Here is a 12,091-nt window from a genome sequence, read left to right on the forward strand (position 1 = left end):
CTGTGTCTAGATTGTTATTCTTTGATGTATCAATGTAAAGAACTCCCTCACCTTCCTCAGATCTATGTTTAAATGTGATCCCAGTGAGGACTATTCAGACCACAGGATTTAAATTGCAATTTAATCCCTTAGAACCTTCAATACCATTTCCCCTGGTCTACTTTTTTTTTTTTTTTTAAATGTTTTTATTTATTTCTAGGAGAGAGAGAGAGACAGCGTGAGCAGGGGAGGGTCAGAGAGAGAGGGAGTCACAGACTGAAACAGGCTCCAGGCTCTGAGCTGGCAGTCAGCACAGAGCCCGACGCGGGGCTCGAACCCACGAACCGCGAGATCATGACCTAAGCGAAAGTCGGACGCTTAACCGACTAAGCCACCCAGGCGCCCCTACTTTTTTTTTTTTTAACCATACAATTTATCATCTTCTAACACATTTCAATGGATTACATTCTTGTCAAGTGTCTTAAGGCAAAATATCTCTCTCAGACCACCTGACCTAACATGGCTAATGAGATGTAAATAGATGTGATGTAAACAGAGGCTCTGTTGACATCTTTGAGGTTTGGTTTGCCCTAGGACTCCCAAATTCTGGGAGAAGGACATGTCTGAGTAGTTGCTGGTCAAAAGAGAATGAAGAAACCTGTGGGACAGAATCCAATCTACAGCCTCAAGCCAAGCCCAGGCTACACAAACCCTTAAGCAAATTCATCTGAGTCTGCTGACAGACCAAAGATCAAGAAAAACAATTATTTATTGTTATAAGCCACTATATATTATGGCAAGTCATAAATTATTATTGTGGCAGTAGCTGACAAATGTATGTGGAATATATTGATCTATTTTATTTCCTACATCTCTTCCTTTCTGTTCCTTTCATGAACACACATTTGCATTGGTTTTGTATTCTCAATGCATAGTACAGGAAATGGTATGTAGCAGGTACTTAACAATAGTTGAATTAATAAGTGAATGTATGATAGCTAATTCTAATGTCACAGTGTACAATTAGAATGAATTCTCATTCATACACGTAGGAGGCATATTTATATTTTGAAGAATATCAAAATCCCAAGAGTAATTGCAATTTTTTAACAATTTAAAGATATCAAAATTATTCTAAAATGTCTTATGCAGAATACCACATAAGAATAGCTAGATACAAGAAAAAAACTGAATAAAATCCCACAAACACATAGAAGGTAAACAATATGTTACTAAACACCAATCAAAAGGGAATATAAAAATACATGAAGGCAAATGAAAATGAAAACACAATGGTTTAAAATCTGTAAGACACAGCAAAAGCAGTTCTAAGAGGGAAGTTTGTAGTAATACAGGCTAATGTCAAAAAACAAGAAAGATCTCCAAATAAACAACCTAATCCTACACTTAATGGAACTAAAAAAAGAACAAAGCCCAAAAGTAGTAGAGGGAAGGAAATAATAAAGATTAGAGCAGAAAAAAATGAAATAAAGATTTTAAAAAGGCAACAGAAAAATCAATAAAACAAAGAGCTGGTTCTTTGAAGACATAAAATTGATAAATCTTTAGCTGATTCATCAAGAAGAGAAAAAAAAAGAAGAGAGGGAGGACATAAATAAGTAAAATCAGAAATCAAGGAGAAATAACAACAGATACCACAGAAATACAAAGAACTATAAAAGAATATTAACAAGAATTATATGCTAATAAATTGGACAACCTAGAATAAATCAATAAATTCCCAGAAACAGGCAATCTTCCAAAACTGAATCATTAAAAGAAAATTTGAATAGAACGATTATAAGTAATGAAATCAAATTGGTAATCAAAAACTCCCAACAAACAAAAGTCCAGGAATAGACAGCTTTGAAGATGAATTATACCAAACATTTGAAGAGATACCTATTGTTCTTAAACTATTCCAAAAAACAGAAGAGGAGGGAAAACTTTCAAATTCATTCTAAAAGGCCAGCATTACTGTGATACCAAAACCAGACAAAGACACTAGGAAGAAAGAAAGACAAGAAAAAAAAAAAAAAAGAAAAAAAGAAAACTATAGGCTAATATCTCTGATGAACACAGATCCAAAATTCCTCAACAAAATACTAGTAAATCATAATAATAATGCATTAAAAAAATCATTCACCATGATCTGATGGGATTAATTCCAAGCATGAAGGGTGGTCAATATTTGCAAATCAATATGATACATCATGTTAATAAGAGAAAGGATAAAAACCATATGTTCATCTCATAGATACAGAAAAAGCCCTGACAAAATAAAACATCCCTTCATGATAAAAACTTTCAACAAAATGGGTTTAGAGGGAACATACTTCAACATAATAAAATAATAATGTAAACTTGTAGCCAACATTATATTCAATGGTAAAATACTGAAAGTATTTCCTCTAAGATGAAGAATAAGACAGAAATGTCCATACTTGCCATTTTTATTCAACATGGTACTGCTTGTCCTAGCCACAGTAATCAGAAAGGGAAAAGATATAAAAGGCACTAAATTGGTAAAGAAGATGTAAAACTGTCAGTATTTGCAGATGACCTACTATACATAGAAAACCCTAAAGACTCTACCAAAAATCTACTAGAATAAGTGAATTGAATAAAATTTCAGGATAACAAAACTAATATATGGAAATTAGTTGTGTTTCTATATACAAACAATAATTAGCAGAAAGAGAAATTAAGAGAACAATCCATTTACAATTGCACCAAAAAGAATAAAATATCTAGGAAATAAACAAAGAAGTAAAAGAACTAACTTTGAAAACTATAAAACACTGATGAGAGAAATTGAAGACAACACAAACAAATGGATATTCCTTGCTCAGGGATTGGAACAAATAATATTGTTTAAAAATCTATGCTTTCCAAAACAAATGGATATTCCATGCTCATAGATTGGAACAAGTAATATTGTTAAAAAAATCTATGCTTCCCAAAAACAATCTACAGATTCAATGCAATGATTATCAAGAAAACAAACAGCATTCTTCACAAAATTAGAATAAATAATACTAAAAGTTGTGTGGAACCACAAAGACACCAATTAACCACAAAAAATAATATGGTACTGTCATAAAAATAGACATGCAGATCAATGAAACAGGATAGAGAGCCCAGAAATAAACCCACACCAACTGACAAATGGTCAAGTGATCTACAACAAAGGAGGCAAAAATATCCAACAGGAAAAATATAGTATTTTCAATAGATGGCTTTGGGGAAAACTGGACATCTACATGCAAAAGAATAAAACTGGACCACTTTCTTATACCATACACAAAAATAAACTCAAAATGGTATAATGATCTGAAACCATAAACCTCCTAAAAGAAAAAAAAACAGGTAGTAATCTTCTGGATATGAGCTTTAGCAACATTTTTCTAGATATGTCTCCTCAGGCAAGGGAAACAAAAGCAAAAATAATCTATTAGGACTATATCATAATAAAATGCTTTTGAACAGTGAAGGAAACAAACAACAAAATGAAAAACCAACCTACTGAGAGAAGATATTTGCAAATGATACATCTGATCAAGACTTAATATCCAAAATATATAGAGAACTTATACAATCCAACACCAAAACCACAAAAATGTTGATTAAAAATGGGAAGAAGACCTGAATAGACATTTGTTCCAAAGAAGACATACATATGCCCAATAGACACATGAAAAGATGTTCTACATCACTAATCATCAAGGAAATACAAATTAAAACCATAAGGAGATATTATCCCAGACCCATCAAAATGGCAAAAATCAAAAAGAGAACAAGTACTCGTAAGGATGTGGATAGTAAAAGCAACCCTCATGAGCTATTGGTAGGAATTTAAATTGGCTATACCAGTTTACAAGATATGGCAGTAACCTCTAAGTGTCCATCAGTAAGATGTAATGTGCATGTGTGCACGCATGCACACACACAAACACACACACACGCGCATACATGCTAGAATATTATTCACCCACAAAAAAGGATGAGATCCTGTCATTTGTGATAACATGGATGAACCTAGAGGGAATTATGCTAAGTGAAATAAATCAGAGAAAGACAAATACCATATGATTTCATATATTTATATGTGGAATCTTTAAAACAATAATGAAAACAAAGCAAATAAAAATCAAGCAGACTTTTAAATATAGAGAACAAACTAGTGGTTGCCAGAGGGAAAGTGGTGGGAAGGTGAAATAGATAAAGGGGATTAAGAGACGTAAACTTTCATTTATAAAATATATAAGTAAAGAGAAGAAAAGTAAAGCATAGAGAATATAGTCAATGATCTTGTAATAATATTGTATGGTGACAGGTGGTGACCACATGTACCTTGGTAAGCACCAAGGAATGTATAGAATTGTTAAATCAATATGTTGTACACCTATCTGTATGTCATTTATACTTCAATAAAAAAATAAAAGAATAGCTTGAACACCCAAAACAGTTGAATAATGATCAGGGTCATTTATTTTAGTAAATATTAAAGTACATGATAATGCCACTATATTTCCACTGGCACATGGATAGCCAAAATTCCATGAAAGAAATAAACATAATCAAGAAGTATGACATCACCAAGATGGTAAATTAGGAGACTCAGCCTCTGTTACCCACCCACCCCCTGAGATACAAATTTAAGACAGATTTCTATAAACAAAAACAGCTTTGGGAGAACAAAGGTGTTCACTTAAAATAATAGAATACAGGGGTGCCTGGGTGGCTCAACTGGTTAAGCGTCCTACTTCAGCTCAGATCATGATCTCATGATATCTGGATTCGAGCTCCATATCAGGCTTTGTGCTGACAGTTGTAGCCCGGAGACTGCTTTGGATTCTGTCTCTTTTTCTCTCTGCCATTCCCTCACTCACGCTCTGCCTCTCTCTCTCAAAAATAAAATAAACATTAAAAATAATTTTTAAAAAGAAAGATAGAACAATAAACCTGATACTAATGACACAAGAAAAGGAACAACATCTTCATTTTGCTTGCATCACTGCATCCCCAGACTCACACTGCTTAGAACCAAGAAGGGATGAGCCAGCTAGAAAGATTCCCCTTTCACCACTGGAAAAATGAATGCAGAGTAAATGAACAAACTCTGAAGCCACTCAGGACACTATAGGAAGAAGCAACTTAGTTTTCACCCCACCCAGAAACCAGCAACTGTTGGATATATAGAGATAACTGGAAACAAGAACAGGGGTTACCAGTAACAACCATGCAGTGGGCGTGACCACAATTTCCAGTGACCTGCTGTACAGAAGACCCCAGTGTCTTTTGCCACTGAAGAAACCAGTAGCCAGCACTTCCTCTATGGAGCGCCCACAGATTCCATCAGTTTTAGGCTCACAGGTGTATATGTTTGCAGACACTACCATCTAAATCTTTCCCAGGCCCTTCCTAACCCCACTAAAACCTGGGATCCAAACAGGTAAGCAGATAGCCCAGGCTTCTACTACTGCACAAGTGCTAAATGCCAGTCTAGACCCCAAAGGTAGACCCTTGCACCATGTACACACTTTGGCACAAGTCCTCCAGCCATACATCTGTATGCCACTGGCCTGAATTCTGTCACTGGTCTCCAGCACTGTATGCACATCCACGGTGACATCCTGCAGCCATAGAAGTGCACACAGAAAAAGCCCCACAACTTTGGTGTGCCTGAATCCAACCCTATCTCCAGTCATTGGTCTACACCACTGGATTCACATGTGTTAGCCACTCTATCTTTACACCTGCAAGAACCTTTATAAAGCTGTAAGTTTCTCAGCAAAGACTTTGCAGGCCAGGTGAGTACAATGATATATTCAAAGTGCTAAGTAATAAAAAAAAAAAAATGCCAGCCAAGGGGCGCCTGGGTGGCTTAGTCGGTTAAGCGTCCGACTTTCACTTGGGTCATGATCTCGCAGTTCGTGGGTTCTAGCCCCGCGTCGGGCTCTGTGCTGACTGCCAGCTCAGAGCCTGGAGCCTGTTTCAGCCTGTGACTCCCTCTCTCTCTGACCCTCCCCTGCTCACGCTGTCTGTCTCTCTCTCTCTCCTAAAAATAAATAACACATTAAAAAAAAATGCCAGCCAAGAATATTTTACTTAGCAAAATGATCTTTCAGAAATGAAGGCAATATAAAGACTTTCCTAAACACACGAAAATTAAAGGATTTTATACCCCTAGACCTGCCTTATAAGAAAGGCTGAAGAAAGTTCTTCAAACTGAAACGAAAGGATAGTAATTAGTACCATAAAAACATGTAAAAATGTACAATATATTAGTAAGGTCAAGTATATAGTTAGATTCAGAATACTTTAATAGTGAAATATGGTGGTGTGTTCACCACATACTTCTAGCATAAAAATTAAAACACAAAAGTATTTAAAAGAACAATAACTATAAGGACACCTGGGTGGCTCAGTCAGTTAAGCATCTGCTATCAGCTCAGGTAGTGATGTCAAGGTTTGTGAGTTGAAGCCCGACATTAGGCACTCTGCTGTCATCATCAGGTCTGCTAACAGATGTGAAAGGAGTAATAGATCGCAATACAATAACAGTAAGACACTTCAATTCCCCACTTCCAACAATGGGTTAATCATCCAGACACCAAATCAACAAAGGAAATGTTTGACTTGAGTCAGATTTTAGACCAAATAGATTTAAGATATATACAAAAGTTTTCCATCTAAAAGAAGCAGAATATATATTCTTCTTAAGTGCACATGGAACATTTTCAAAGAGAGATTACATTTAGGTAACAAATCATACCAAGTTTTCTTTTCTGACCAAAATGGTGTGAAACTTGAAATTAATAACAAAAAGAGCTCTGGAAAATCTACAATATATGAAAATTACACACATCCCTGAACAACCAATGAGTCAAAGGAAAAAAATCAAAGGGAAACCAAAAAATATCTTGCAACAAAAAAAATGAAACCACAACACAACAAAACTTATGCACTAGACAGTGTTAATAGGGACTTTCATAACAATAAATTCCTACATTAAAAAAAGAGAAAGATCTCATAAAACCTATTTTTAAACCACAAGGAACTAAGAAAATAACTAAACCCAAAGTTAGCAAAAAGAAGATCAGAGGGGAAATAAATCAGAGGATAAAAAAATAGAAAAGGTGGTTTTTTAAAAATCTTTTTTAAAAAACAAAAATTGAAAAAACCTTCAGATGGAATTACCAAGGAAAAATAAAGGGAGTACTCCCATATGTAAAATCAGAAATGAAAGAAGAGATGTTACAACTGATTCAAGAAATTTTAAAAATCATAACATACTATGAATAATTATGACAACAATGGTATTACCTAGACGAAAATGATAAATTTCTAGAACCATTTAACTTACCACATTTGAATCATGAAAAAATATAAATTGGATCAATAAACAAATAAAAAGGTTGAATCAGCAATCAAAAATTTCCCAACAAAAAAAACCTCAGGACCAAGTGCCTTTGCTGGTGAATTCTAAACATTTAAAGAATTAATACTAATCCTTCTCAAAATCTTCCAAAAATATCAAGAGGGAACACTTTAAAAATAATTTATGATGCTAGCATTACCTACTACAAAAGCAAAGTAAGGCCACTACAAGAAAATAAAACTATAGACCAATATCTCTGGTAAGTACAGATATAAAATTCTCAACAAAATAGTAGCAAACCAATTCAACAGCATATTAAAAAGGTCATGTCATTATCAAAGGGGATTTATTCCTGTGATGCAAGAATAGTTCTACATATACAAATCAGTAAATGTGATATACCACATTAATAGAATGAAGGACAAAAATCATGCGATCAACTCAATAGATGCAGTAAAAGATAATATTCAATATCCTGTCTCGTTAAAATCTCTCAACAAATTGGGCATAGAATAAAAATATCTCAACATATTGAAAACCATATATGACAAGCCCACAACTAATATACTCAATGATGATTGGTTGTAGGCTTTCTGTCTGAGATTAGGAACAAGACAAGAGTGCCCACTCTTGCCACTTCTATTCAACATAGACCTGTAAGTCCTAGCCAGAACAATTAGGTGAAAAAATAAGACACCCAAATTAGAAAGGAAAAATTTAAATTGTATGTTTGCTGATGACATGATCTTTTATGTAGATAACACTAAAAACACCAGATAAAATAATAAACTCAGTATAGTTTTAGGATACAAAATCAACATACAAAAATCATTTGTGTATCTATACAACAATAAGCTTACTGATAAAGGTATCTACCTGTCCACATTCCATCTATCTATCTATCTATCTATCTATCTATCTATCTATCTATCGTATCAAATCCATTTACCAAAGCATCAAAAATAATGAAATACTTAAGAATACATTTACCCTATGGGGAGAAAGATCTCAACTCTGAAAAATATAAGATGATAAATAAAATAGAAGAAAACACAAATAGAAAGATATTTTGTGTTCCTGGATCAGAAGTGTTAATATTATTTAAAATAAAAACATATACTACCCAAGTCTATAGATTTAATGAGATCTCTATCAAAATCCCAACGGCATTTATCACAGAAATTCAAATGGAACCGCCAAAGACCCTGATATGTAAAGCAATATTAAGAACAAAGTTGTAGACATCATACCTCTTGGTTTCAAATTATTCTACAATAATTATTTACTATAGTAATCAACACAGTGTGGTATAGGAATAAAAGCAGACACAGAGACCTATGGAACAGAATAAAAAGTCCAGCAGTAAATATATGGTCGATTAATAGTGGACAGGTGAGCCAAGGATACTCGGTGAGGAAAGGATAGTATCCTCATTAAATGGTATTAGGAAAACTGGAATTTCACATGCAAAAACAAACAAACAAAAAAACCACGAAAAAAAAAAAACAAGTTCTACAATCCAATGCTGATATCAGATATAGGATTCAAAGACAAATTTATTTTCAAAGGTTTGTTCCAGTTTCATGGGGCTAGCATGAGGTGTATACATTTGGGCAAATGTATACTTCAGAATTCATTCATGTAGCAAATGCTACACATCTCCTCCATTTAGAAGCATTCGTGATGGATGATGGAGGGACCAGACCCATCATACTCCTACTTGCTGATCCTCATCTGCTGGCAGGTAGACAGCTGGATGGAGCCCCTGGTCCACACAGAGTACTTAAGTTCAGGAGTAGTAATGATCTTGACCTTCATCAGGCTGGGCTGTGATCTCCTGCATCCAGTTGGCGATGCCCAGGTATATAACGGTCCCACCAGACAGCACCATCCTAGCATAGTAGTCCTTTCCAATATCAACATCACACTTCATGATGGAGTGGAAGATGGTCTCTTGGATACCACAGGACTCCATACCCAGAGAAGAATGCTGGAGGGGCACTAAGGATAGAGGAACTACTCATTGCTAATGGTAATCACCTGCCCATCAGGCAGATCATAGCTTTTCTCCAGGAAGAATGAAGGAGTGGCAGTGACCATCTTCTGCTTGAAATCCAGGGTGATATAACAGAACTTCTCCTTGATGTCACTCACAATTTCCCATTCTGCAGTGATGATGAAGATGTAGTCAAGCTCCTGAGAATCTCCATGAAGTAGTCCATCAGGAACCAGCCAGCTAGGTCCGATGCAGGATGGCATGGGGCAGGGCATACCCTTCATAGATGGGCATAGTGTGGGTGACCCCATTCCCAGAGCCCATGACAATACCAGTGGTGTGGACAGAAGCATATAGAGTTGGAACAGCCTCGATGGCCATGTACACAGCTGGGGTGTTGAAGGTCTGGAACATGATCTGAATCATCTTTTCATGGTTAGGCTTTGGGTTCATGGGGGCCTCAGTCAGCAGCATGAAGCACTCCTCAGGAGCCACACATAGTTCGTTGTACAAGGTGTGGTACCAGATCTTCTCCAAGTCGTCCCAGTTGGTAACAGTGCCATATTCAATGGAGCACTTGAGGGTCAAGATGCCCTGCTTAATTTGGGCCTCATCACCTACACAGGAGTCCTTCTGGCCCCTGACCACGATAACGCCCTGGTGTCAGGGGCACTCAACCATGGACGGGAACATAGCTGGGTGTATCATCCCCAACAAAGCCTGCCTTGCAAATGTCAGAGCCATTGTCTATGATGAGCCCAGCAATCTCCTCTATGATTGTGGTTCGTGGAGGTGGCATCAGTGGATGTGGAGAACAGGAGTGAGAGAGAGTGGAGTCCAGGCTGGCTACAGTGAGTTAAGACTTCCAGGTTTCTTTCAATTGGAATCATGGATACTTACTCTACCATCCTGTTGGTAAGAATATTGATGAGAGAAAAAACAGGCTGGCATCCTACTTTAAATATTTTTATACTTGGTGGATCATCTTTTAACACACAAAATCCTTTGCCTTCATGCTTCTCCCAAAGTTGAGATTATACGATCTTTGTCCTATCAAGAGTGTATTGTACATTTGTGTACAAATGATACTGTTCCTTTAAAGGTCGCTAGTGAATTGTAGATTCCCATTAAGAGACTCGATGATATGCTATTTTGTGCAGTTGGTTCTGAGAGTTATTCTATTTCATTCTTTTCCTTCATATTCGAGATGACAAGATGTCTTCACAAGTATCTCCTTATAATTTGTGTAAAGTATTTACTATGTTGCTTTTCTACTGCCATCCAAACACATTACTACAAATTTAGCAGCTAACACAACACAAATTTGTTATTTTACATTTCTTTTGGTCAAAAGTCCCACACAGATTTCAGGATGTCAAAAGGGCTGCTCTCCACCACCCCACCCCCACATTGCTCTAGGGAAACCTGTTTCCATGCCTTTTCTACCTTCTAGAGGTCTACACATCCCTCATCTTGAGCTCTCCTTCCATCGTCTGCAAAGCCAGCACCGTTTCAATTCTTGGACCTTTCTTTATTGTCATATCTGTCTCTAAGTTCTGCCAAGAAAGGTTCCTGCTTTTAAGGACTCAGTCCTTAAAATTAGATTAGATTCAGTCAACTGGATAAACCAGAATAATTCCTCATCTCAATATACATATCCCTACTCACATCTGAAAAGTCCCTTTGACTCTTTGCCATGTAAAGTATACATCCCAGGGATTGTGTTTAGGACATTTTTAAGGGTTTATTATTCTACCTACCACATTCATCATGACATCTTCCAATTATGGGGATGTACTGCATAAGATTTCAAGTAATATAAAAGCAGATGCAGCATTCAACACATACATCCAAAAAAAGTGAATCACATTCAACTTATATATTTATTAATAACCTCACAAATTTCTATGTACCAGTATGACAAATTTCCTTTTGATCAAATGCACTCAATATAACTTAATATTTGATTTAAAATAAAACATCAATATTTTATAAGAAAGGCAAAGGTTGTTCAACTAGTGTTCTAAAAATGAATTATTTGGAAACAAACACATTTATATCTCCATCTTAGAAATCATTAGATTGAATGAAGATATAAATTATAATAAAATGATCAAAGGGAAGGCTGGCTGCATCTGGCTCTCTGCCTAAGAAGCTCAGGGATGCCCATTTTTCCATTTTCAGGGATAATCAGTCCCTCAGGGACTGTCTTATGCTAACTAAAGAGTGGAGACTGAAGGAAAAAAACAGATTGCAATTTTATTAATTAAAGTGAGAAATAAAGTTGTCACAAGCCCCCAAATTCAGAACTTATGTCAGATCAAGCAGATCTTCAGACTGTAGCTCTGCTACATGGAAGTCATTATGAGTAGCCAGTTTATTGCAGTGATTCAAAAAATAATTTTCCCAGTGGCAGAATGCTCATGTAAAATATAAGCAACTCTTCTTAAATTTTACTGTAGGATACCCACCTGGGATTCCCAACACCAACATAGGTGAGTTTAAACTGAAAAGGAGAGGCTTGAAAATAATTAAAATCATTGGCTCCAAAGTGTCATATATTCCTTCAGTTCAAATGTCTCAAATGTCATTAAGAGGGAAATATTCAGATAGTCTCACCTATATGTAAGGAGGGGTGAGAAAATTAGTCCTTGTCTGGGCACAGCATGTTAGAGCCAGCATGGGCAAGGAGAAACATGGAAAGATAGATGTGTAAATTAATGCAGTCTGAG

General features: G+C 35.9%; 1 pseudogene; it reads right to left on the reverse strand.

Moving 5' to 3' along the window:
* Nucleotides 1-8,978: 8,978 nt before the first annotated feature.
* Nucleotides 8,979-10,158, reverse strand: LOC120222005 (annotated as a pseudogene).
* Nucleotides 10,159-12,091: the final 1,933 nt, after the last annotated feature.

Source organism: Hyaena hyaena, unplaced genomic scaffold (genome assembly GCF_003009895.1).
Source record: "Hyaena hyaena isolate Hyena2069 unplaced genomic scaffold, ASM300989v1 scaffold_825, whole genome shotgun sequence".
Classification (NCBI taxonomy): domain Eukaryota; kingdom Metazoa; phylum Chordata; class Mammalia; order Carnivora; family Hyaenidae; genus Hyaena; species Hyaena hyaena.